The following is a 10,410-nucleotide window of genomic DNA, read 5'->3' on the forward strand; positions in this document are numbered from 1 at the left end:
TAAGGAACATAAGATGTGTCATTATATGTACAAAATATACACACAAACATAATATATTCCTTTTATATATTGGGCTCTTTTTTGTCAAAATAGCTAATTATAATTAAGGTATAGGAAGTAAGCATAGCAAATTCTCTGAGTGAGAGTATACTTTGGCATAAGTCAGAGAACTTGAGAAAGCGGAAATTGAGACAAGAAAAACCATTTGGATTCAGTTACATGCACAAAATCAGCATTACAGAAGATCAAGGAGGGGGTGGTGTGAGTAATGATGTCTGAGTTTGTATACCTTCTAAAAGTTTGAGATGAAAAGAGGCAAAACAGTGAAAACCAACTTCAAGTCAAGCAAAGATGTTTTAGCTGAGATCGAGACTTATACAATTTCATAGTCAAACAGGAGCCAGAATAAGAGAGAAAAGAAGACAGTGAGGGAATGAGAACATCTGAGAGCCAGAAGAGGGCAAGAGAATAGTCCTTGATAAGTCAGAGGAACCAGAAATGTGGTATTACTATGAATTTGAGGAAAATAGGGATAAGTGAAGGCCAGAATGCCAAACTGAAAACATGTTCTCCTATTCTACAGGGGACAAACTAGGAATTTGGAGTCTTCAATAACTAATGTAATAATTAGCTGAATGATATTTAAGCTGAGTCTAGTACAAATTTAAATAAATGTTCTATTAAAATCCAAAACATGTCAATAATACTTAACAATTATCTATAAATTTCAGGAAAAAATAACACAGAAGTTAAGAAAAAAACATTTGTAATATTGTAAATAGGGATTTAGGCAAAATTAAGGGCAAACTTTAAACATATGGATATTGTAGTTACATGGAAGAAAGTTTTGATTAGCCTAAACCTATGTATGTATAATTCTTATTCAAAGTTCAGATTTTTAATATATAAAATGAAAAAGATTAAAGGCATTGAGTTTACTTGTTCATATATCTTACCTGTTCATATATATCTGCCATATATCTATAGGCTGATTGATAATAGATTTTTTATAAAAAAAAAATATCAGTAAATATATTTAGGTACCTACACCTGTCAGAACATTTCTTTAAAAAAATTCAACTTTTATTTTAGAGGCAGAGGTACACATGCAGGTTTGTTACATGGGTATATTACACTCAGGTAGTGAGCATAGTACCCAATAGGTAGTGTTTCAATGCACACCCCCTCTCTACCTCTTGTAGTTGTCCACTTTGTCTATTGTTCTCATGTTTGTGTCCATGTGTCCTCAATGTTTAGTTCCCACTTATCAGTTAGAGCATGTGCTATTTGATTTTCTGTTCCTGCATTAATTCACTTAGGATTATAACCTCCAGCTCCATCCGTGTTGCTACAAAGGACGTGATTGCCTGCTTTTTATGGTTGCGTAGTATTCCATGGTATATATATATATACTACATTTTCTTTAATCCACCATTGGCTGGGCTCCTAGGTTGATTACATATCTTTGCTGTTGTGAATAGTGCAGTGACGAACATAGGAGTGCATGTATCTTTTCTGTGTGATGACCTATTCTTCTTTGGGTATATACCCACTAATGGGATTGCTGGGTCAAATAGTAACTCTGTTTTAAGTTCTTCGAGAAATCTCCAAAGTGCTTCCACAGTGGCTGAAACCATATTCCCCCTAACAGTGTATAAGCATTCTTTTTCTCCACAGCTTCACCAGCATCTGCTCTCTTTTGACTTTTTAACAATAGCCGTTCTGGACTGGTGTGAGATGGTATTCCGTTGTGGTGTTGACTTGCTTCTCTCTGATGATTAGTGATATTGAACATTTTTTCATATTTTTTTTGGCCACTTGTATGTCTTATTTTGAGAAGTGTCTGTTCAGGACATTTCTGTATTCTTTGTGACACTACTAGACTTTATTTCTTCCGTGTGTGTGTGTGTGTGTGTGTGTGTGTGTAAAAAAGAGAGAGAGAGAGACAAAGAGAAAGAGACACACACACACTGAGATACAGAGAGAGAGAGAGAAATAAAATTCCATAATTAATATGTCCCAAAAAAGTCTTACAGAAAAATGTATCAGCATTCATCTTTTACAAACAAAACCTAAATATTAATGGTGGCTTTCAGCTAATCACAGCAAAACAATTCTAAATAAAGTTTTCTGTCTTTCTTTTCAGTCTTTTGATAAATAATTTAAATTTCCCTCTATTTTGTGTTAGGTAAACTTTATTTTAGTGAGGCTTTGAATTGAAAACTGATTTTATTGCTCTATTTTCTGAATATTTTATAGTAATTTTCAGAATCCAACTGAACAAACATATTTTAGCAGTAATTCCTTAAGCTGTAATAACTTAAATAATTTCATTCATGCTTAAAAAAGAGAAAAAAATGTAAAAGGTAAATGAAACAAGATAAAGGGCCACATGTTTTAAGAATTATTTTTTCTAAAATCCTACTGGCATTTAATTAGATAAAGAAGAAAACCCAATTATGAAGAACTTGATAGCATTATTCTCTACATATGATAATGCTTATCATAAATTTAAGCAGTTTTCTGAAAGAAAACTAATGTAGTTTTCCATTTCCTTTAAATCAACATAAAATATACTGTATATATTTATCTTGCACACCATAAATATATACTACTTTCACCAATTTTAAAAAAATTTTAAATTTTTTTAAAAATTTAGAAAATTATCTTTGAAGACCATTTGACCCTGGTTATAGTTTATAAATCTTTTAAAATACCATAAAAGGCCAGGTGTGGTGACTCATGTATATAATCCCAGCACTTTGAGAGGCCAAGACAGGAGGATTGCTTGATCCCAGGAGTTTGAGACCAGCCTGGTCAATATAGCAAGACCTTGTCTCTACAAAAAAAAAATAAAGTTATCCAGGCATTCTGGTGTGCACCTGTAGTCCGAGCTTCTCGGGAGGCTGAGGCAGGAGGATCACTTGAGCCCAGGTGGTTGAGGTTGCAGTGAGACATGGTCATATCACTGCATTCCAGCCTGGGTAGAAGAACAAGACCCGGTCTCCAATCATCATCATGATCATCAAAGTGCTGGGATTATATACATGAGTCACCACACCTGGTATATACATGAGTCACCACACCTGTCTGTCAAACAGACAGCTAATATTCATTATGCAAACATGTCATCTTTTTATAATTTTGTTTGAAAATAAAATGTACTATATGTATCACTGAGTATGTCTTTATATCAAATCCTTGAATATAAAATAACTATTTTGAATCTTTTATAACTTCCATGATGTTGGAGTTTTAAAATGTAATAGGATATACATCCTCTCTATTAGTCTTGAGGCTACAGATTTCATGAGGACAGAGCAGATAGGATTGTAGACCAACAAGACTCAGACTTAACTTTTAGAATTCCCAAGAACCTTTTGATTGAGAAAATTTATTTCTCAAAATAATGTAACATTTTTCTTTTATGCAAGATAAACTTAGATTGTAATGATGGTTTTCAGTTAATGATGCCAAAGCAATTGAGCCTTATTTATTAGAGCAATATTTCAACTTAGGAAAGATCTATTCCATTTTTTTTTTCTAAGAAATGCTGAAGATACATTGCTCTGCTTAAAAACCTCCATGGATTCTCTAGGAAATTATTATGCAAGTTCAGATTTTCATTGGCAAGGGATTTCCCGCTTTTCATTTTAAATGTAATGAATTATGACCATGTATATGGTGTTAATAATACAACACTTTGTGTTCCCTACTGAAGAGACACTTCACTGTTGGGCTTTTTCATATTTGCCTTTGATCTTTATCTTAAAGATCTCCTCGCAGCTGAAGCTTAATGATTTAGTGTCACAACCTTGACAAAAAATCAAGAGGAAAACAAAATTAAAAAAGAAGTTAAAAGGGTGAAAATAAATAAAAGGTAGAATGATATACTTTCCTTAAATAATAAGCTCTCAGAAGTTCTTGGTTGAAAAAAAATATGCTGGGAGTAGTAACAGAATTGTAGATGATATTTCTGCTGCTATAAACTTCACAGGAAGCAAAAACAGCCTACTTTAGAATTGGGCCACAGATGCCAATGCGTAGATGTGGGAAGTGTAGATAATGAGGACTAGAAAGAGGGTAATGCAACATTTCAGGAGTGCTGAACTGTTCAAATTCTTTCTGACAGCTTCTATTCAACAATATCCAAACTGAAATCCCACTTGCTCTTATCTACAATGGACAAGTATGAGATACTGGCAGTAAGGAGACAGATAAAGGAAATCTTCCAAACTGTGAGGAGGTGAGGTCTAGATAGCTGCTCCAGTGTTTTTTTTTTTTTTTTTTTTTTGTAATTCCAGGGAATAATCTTGCAACCCAAACGTCAAAGAGACAAATTAATTCAGCTTCTAACATGGAGCCTAAAATAAACACTTGTATTTTTCCATCCTGCAAAGATTGTTTTTGAAATAATGAATAAAATAGGAAGAAAAAAACAGAAAAGATAGAAAAAGACAATAGTATATATACACAGAAAAGACTTTTTGTAATCAGTTATTCAGTAGTGCGATGTATTTCTTACAACAGAAAAAATGAGGACAATATTCTTCATTTTCTAATATATTTTAAATATCGTTGCTATTCTCATGGATAGTTTTGATTTCTAAATATATAGCAGCTGTGGCTAATTATTTCTCCATGATACTTTAAGCTTTTTGAGTTTGCAATCTAAGCTTTGTATTTAAATTTATACTGAGAATCCACATTCTTTCAATAATGTACATGAGTTAATATACTCATACTTTCTAGGAATCTATTCTTAATACCTAAAAAATATGAAGAGATTAAAATTGAATTCATAGCATCTTAAGTCCTATCATATACTGAAAAGAGAATATAAAACTAGGACACGAGGAAATTCCTTAAAATTATATTATATCAACAAATAATTTTTAAGCACTGATTTTATGCACAGCAGTTTATTAGGTGCCATGTAATATTTAAAAATGAAGCTCCTATTCTTAAAGAATATAGCCACTGACCTATTTCTGAATTCTATATTTTCTTACTTTGTTACAATAATTTACAATAATTATCTAACTGATTTTCCTTCATCCAGCTCTTTTCCCTTTAAAGCCACCTAAGTTCTTGTTTTGAATCTATTTCAGTTGTTGTTTACTATTTTTTTTCAGTATTAATGTCTTCCATTGAAGACCCCTGCAAATTTGTTTTTCAGGGATAAAAATAACATGTCAATGAATGAAGGTCTTCCCCTCTAGGTTGAAGGTTCCATAAATTCAGAAATCACATTGTAATTACATTTTCCTTAATCAACAGATACATACCAGTTGAGTTGAAAGGTAGTACAAATCAAATTGCTTTCAACAACAAATAAATGGAAAATATTTTCAAAAGAATTTTTGTAAAGAGAGAAGGAAACCTGAAGTTTGCTATTCAATTTAGTACTAAAAATGCAAATTCTTTGAGTAGTAAGTCACTTTGTAAGTTTCACATTTTGTTGGACACAATTTATATTTAAAATTATTTAAGGATTGAAAGTTGTAAGAACAAGAATAATTTCTTATACAATTAAAGATTGTCAATGAAAATGTTTATTTTACAAATAATCAAGGGATTATTTAATTCTAAATACATTTATTTAAATATTACTGCTTTCGGCTAATGAATGAGAAATTAGTAGAGAGTAAAGAAAGAAGAACAAGTATAAACCAGAACTTAAGAAATACCAGAATGAAAGTGTCCCATGGTTTATTTAATTAAATATTACCAACCCACTGATGGCAGGGACATTTGCCTAGAGGGCAATGTTCTCCATTATAATAATCTTTAAGTATATCTATATTGTTTTATCCACTTCTTGTAAGTCCTCCATTTGTGTATTTTTCAAATGCTTCTTGAACCTATTAATAGTTTTAATGCGTATCACAGCTTTAACATACTGATTTGAGCCAATTAAATCCAAATAATATTTGCCAAGTGCTTATGATAAACCAGCCTCTATTCTGACAAAGAGATACAAAGACAAAATAGCATCTTCTGTTTTTAAGAAAGTTGGCTAACATAAACATTGTTATTAAAGAGTGATAAAACTGGTAATATTACAGGAAAAGTATTATAAGATCTCTTTAGGGGGAACACTTTACTAGTACTAGTGGGGGTACAGATTTTCACGCTTGTCAGAAAACTCGATGTGAAGCTAGGCAGTTAGAAGTGGGGAAGATAAAGAAAGAAATGAAAATTCCAGGAGAAGAAAAAATGTGATTAACACCAGAGAGAAGCATGAATCAGTGGTGCCAGAAACTAAAGACAGCTCAAAGTTGCTGAGAGATAAACCTCTCAAAACAACATTAAGGGAATGACCACTATTTGGAATGTCTTCGAATTTGGTGAATAAAACTGTTGTATGGGGTTGTCTTTTCTTTCTATTTAGATGTCTTTAAAAAACTGACCTTTTAGAGCAATCATCATAAGAATAATAATAATGACTACCCTTTGTTAAAGGGTAGTTAGTTGTGCTAAGTACTTTGCATGTCATATAACTTTATCCTCACAAAATGGTTTGAAGAAGGTCTTATTACCAGCTACATTTTACAGAATGAGGAAATAAGCAAGTAAACTTACCCATTTAAGTTCTAATTTTTTCCAAGTATAAGAATTCAAATAATTTTAGATGCCTTCTCTGAGCACTTTAGGTTTCTCTGTATCATTTTGAGGTAATAATTAGTCTTACTAATTGCTATTTCAAGCAAAGAACTTTTTAAGTGATGTTTTTTGGTGCTAAGAAATTGCTTGTTATTTTCTCTGTTCTCCAGAATAATGTAGAATTTTCTATGAAAAATAGCAATCCTATTTGTCACTGATTTTATTTGAGAAATAATTATTTTTGCTCCCCAAAGCTCTTTAACTCCTTACCTCATTTTTAATCACTTTCTAAATTACCATCATTTATTCAGTCATTCAGGATTAAATCATGGTTATTATATTTTAATATCTGTTCTCTTTACCTTCTTTGAACTGACAAGTTTCTCTGCAAAAATGGATGTACTGTCCCTGCCTTTTGAAGCTGATGATGTATCTACTATTACGACATCACTACTGTGACCTCTTAGTCTTGATTAAACTAATTTCCTATTTTGAAACCTCCTAATATCATATTTCTCTCTAGAACTCAGACAAAAATTAATATTTCTTTGTGTGGTCGTTAACTTGTTTTTCTGCATTTAGAATATGTTTATTACATTTCTGACATTTAAAAAAGGAGTTATGTCAACAACTTAAAACAACTTCCATTTGGCATATTATAATTAAATCTCATTCAGTCCCACCCAAAATTCCTTTCTTCCTTTTCTTGTATTTCCTTCAGTGAATCAAAGTATTTATTTTGTTCTAGGCCTTTACTTTATTTTATAGATTTGTATTATTTTATAAGATATTTGTTTCTGAAACTTGAAAGTAATTCATTTCTTTTTATATGAAGAGATTTATTATTTTCTTTATATTTGACACTAATAATAGCATCATGCTGTAAAAATGAAATCCTAGTTGAGCATAGAAACATTCAACTCTCCATCTATTCCTAACCCAAATCTACTATATTATTAACCCACATTACCTAACTCTTTTGACCAGCTGTTCTCAAATGTTAGTGTGAAAAATAATTACTTCAATAACTTATTAAAATGAAGATTATCTGGCTCCAACATAGGATGGCAGGATAAGATACAAGAATTTTTATCTATAACAAACTTCATTATAGAATTATAATATAAAGGGCTCCTCAGGTAGTCTTAAGAATCACTGCATATGACTGCTATAGAACACTCACTTTTACAGGGCTGTCCTTTTGGTTGGGAAGTTCCTAGGTACATATTCCCAGGAAGCTCACATAATTAATTTATTTAAAAATAATTTTATTGAAGTAAAATTTATATACTGTAAAATCCACTTGTAAGAATATAATTCAAGACTTTTAGTACATTTATTGGATCATGTAATCATTATCACAATCAAATTTTAGGATATGCCCATTATTCCAAAAAATTTCCTTATGCCTTTTTGCTGCCTTCACTTCACTTTCTGTCATTACACATTTGCCTTTTCTGGAGATTCCATGTAAATGAAATCATGCCCTATGGTCTTTTTTGAATGGCTTTTTCACTTAGCATAGTGACTTGAGATAAATCCATGTTTTTGTAGAATCAGTAGTTCATTCCCTTTCATTGATGTATAGTACTCCATTGTTAAATTTACCATATTTTTAAAACATCTCACTAGCTGACAGACATTTGGATTGTTTCCAGTTTTTGTCTGTTATGAATAATACTGCAGATTTGTGTATGAGTCTTTTCATTTATATTTTATTGGGTAACTTTATATAATTGATTCTTAAAACCATGTGTCCAATATTGAAATATTTTATTTCCATAATCAAAATGTCATTATAAAAATAATTTTTATTTCTCAAAAAATTTATTTACATATATTGCTTTTGTCACATTAAAGAGACTATTTATAGACCATGCGCCAGAGATCACCAGTTGTCTAACCCAAACTTTATGCTCTCTTTCTCTTTAGGAAACATAATTTTGACTTTTACTTGATAATGTTGTCACCTGAATGAAAATACTTCCTAAGTTCCTTTGCAGCTAAGTGTCGTCATGTGATTAAGTCTTAGCCAGGCTTGTAACTAAATATGATGTTTAGAATTTCTAGGAGGGCTGCTTAGAGCAAGTTTACCAAGCTTTGGGTCAGTGAAGATATGTATTTCCCCTCTATGTTAGGAGTGAATAAAGTTAGTTTCTCTCAGATGTATGCTGATGACAACTACAAAAACAATTTTTAAAAGAATGATCTTGTATGTCATGTTTTGGGAACAAGTAACAAGATGAATGGCTTTGTTTTATTTTAAAGCAAAGGTATATGTCTTGGCATCATTTGTCCATGAATACAACAATGAAAAAGTTCATATAAATACTTTTGTTATATGGGTGGTAATATTTTTTGTTATATAGAAAGTAAGTATAGAAAAAGGAACAATATTTGTTCCTTGCCACAACACCTTGCTGCTTCTTTCAGGTTTAAATGATGATACAATGTCTGGGATTCTAGCATCCATCTTAGATCATAAAGTAAATTAGAGGATAGAAGCCATTCCTCGGAAAGAACAAAAAATAGAAGCGGGGTTCCTGCGAAAATAGAGGAATAATCTACAAGAACAGTCTTACTTCTGACACCAACTGCAAATCTCAGGATTGCCCAAGACCACTCTTAGGTTTGATAATTTGCTAGAACTCTCAGACCTCACTAAAGCTGTTTTACTTATGGTTATGGTAATACTACAGTTAAAGGATTAAATAAAGTCGAGGGAAGAGGCACATAAGGGAAAGCCCAAGTAAGTTCCAAACACAGAGGGTCTAGCTTCCAACTTACAGTTGTCATCTCCCCTTGGAGATGTGGACAACGTTAATTTCCCAGCAACAAAGTGTAACAATATGCACAGATTATGCCTAACCAGGGAAGCTCAGCAGATCCTTAGTGTCTAGAGTCTATCATGTGAATCTTGGTAATCACCCATGTTTCTGACCTCTGTCTCCAACTCTTCTGGAAGTCAACTGTTATGTGACCCAAAGCCAGCATCCTAAATCATCTTGTTACTATCTGGTCCAGCTTAAGATCCTCAACCTACATCACAGTGTTGGTGCTGCACAAAGCTCTCACTGTAAACCACGCTGTTATATATAGCTGGCCCAAAGCCCCCAGGGAAACAGACTTTCATCAGGCAGGATATTCTAAGGATTTAGGGATTTCTGCCTAGGAACCAAGAAAAAAGAATAGACCTCTCTTTGAGTAAGGTTAAACTATTTACTACACAATCTCTAATGACACCAGGAAACAACAATAACATACCTGGACTGTCTATCTCCAGGCTTTCTGAATAAATATGAGTTATTTTATTTTATTTTTTTTTGAGACAGTCTCACCCTGTTGGCCAGGCTGGAGTACAATGGCACGATCTGGGCTCACTGCAGTCTCCGTCTCCAAGGCTCAAGCAATTCTCCTACCTCAGCCTCTCAAGTAGCTGGGATTACAGGCATGTGCTACCATGCCTGGCTAATTTTTGTATTTTTAGTAGACATGGGATTTCACCATGTTGGCAAGGCTGGTCTCGAATTCCTGACCTCAGGTAATCCTCCTGCCTCGGCCTCCCAAAGTGCTGGGATTACAGGTGTGAGCCAATGCACCCAGCCAAATATGAGTGATTTTAACGTTATTTACATTTTTGGGAAGCAGATTTTTTTTTTTTTTTTTTTTTTGGCTATGCACAACCAAACACTATCCTACGATTTTCCCTAAACAACCGACATGGGACTGTTTAACACAGGTAACAGAGAGAATAGAATATACTCTTTATAACTTCTTCCTAACAGTGCATTAAATATTTAAGAA

Source organism: Piliocolobus tephrosceles, chromosome 5, assembly GCF_002776525.5.
Source record: "Piliocolobus tephrosceles isolate RC106 chromosome 5, ASM277652v3, whole genome shotgun sequence".
Lineage (NCBI taxonomy): Eukaryota > Metazoa > Chordata > Mammalia > Primates > Cercopithecidae > Piliocolobus > Piliocolobus tephrosceles.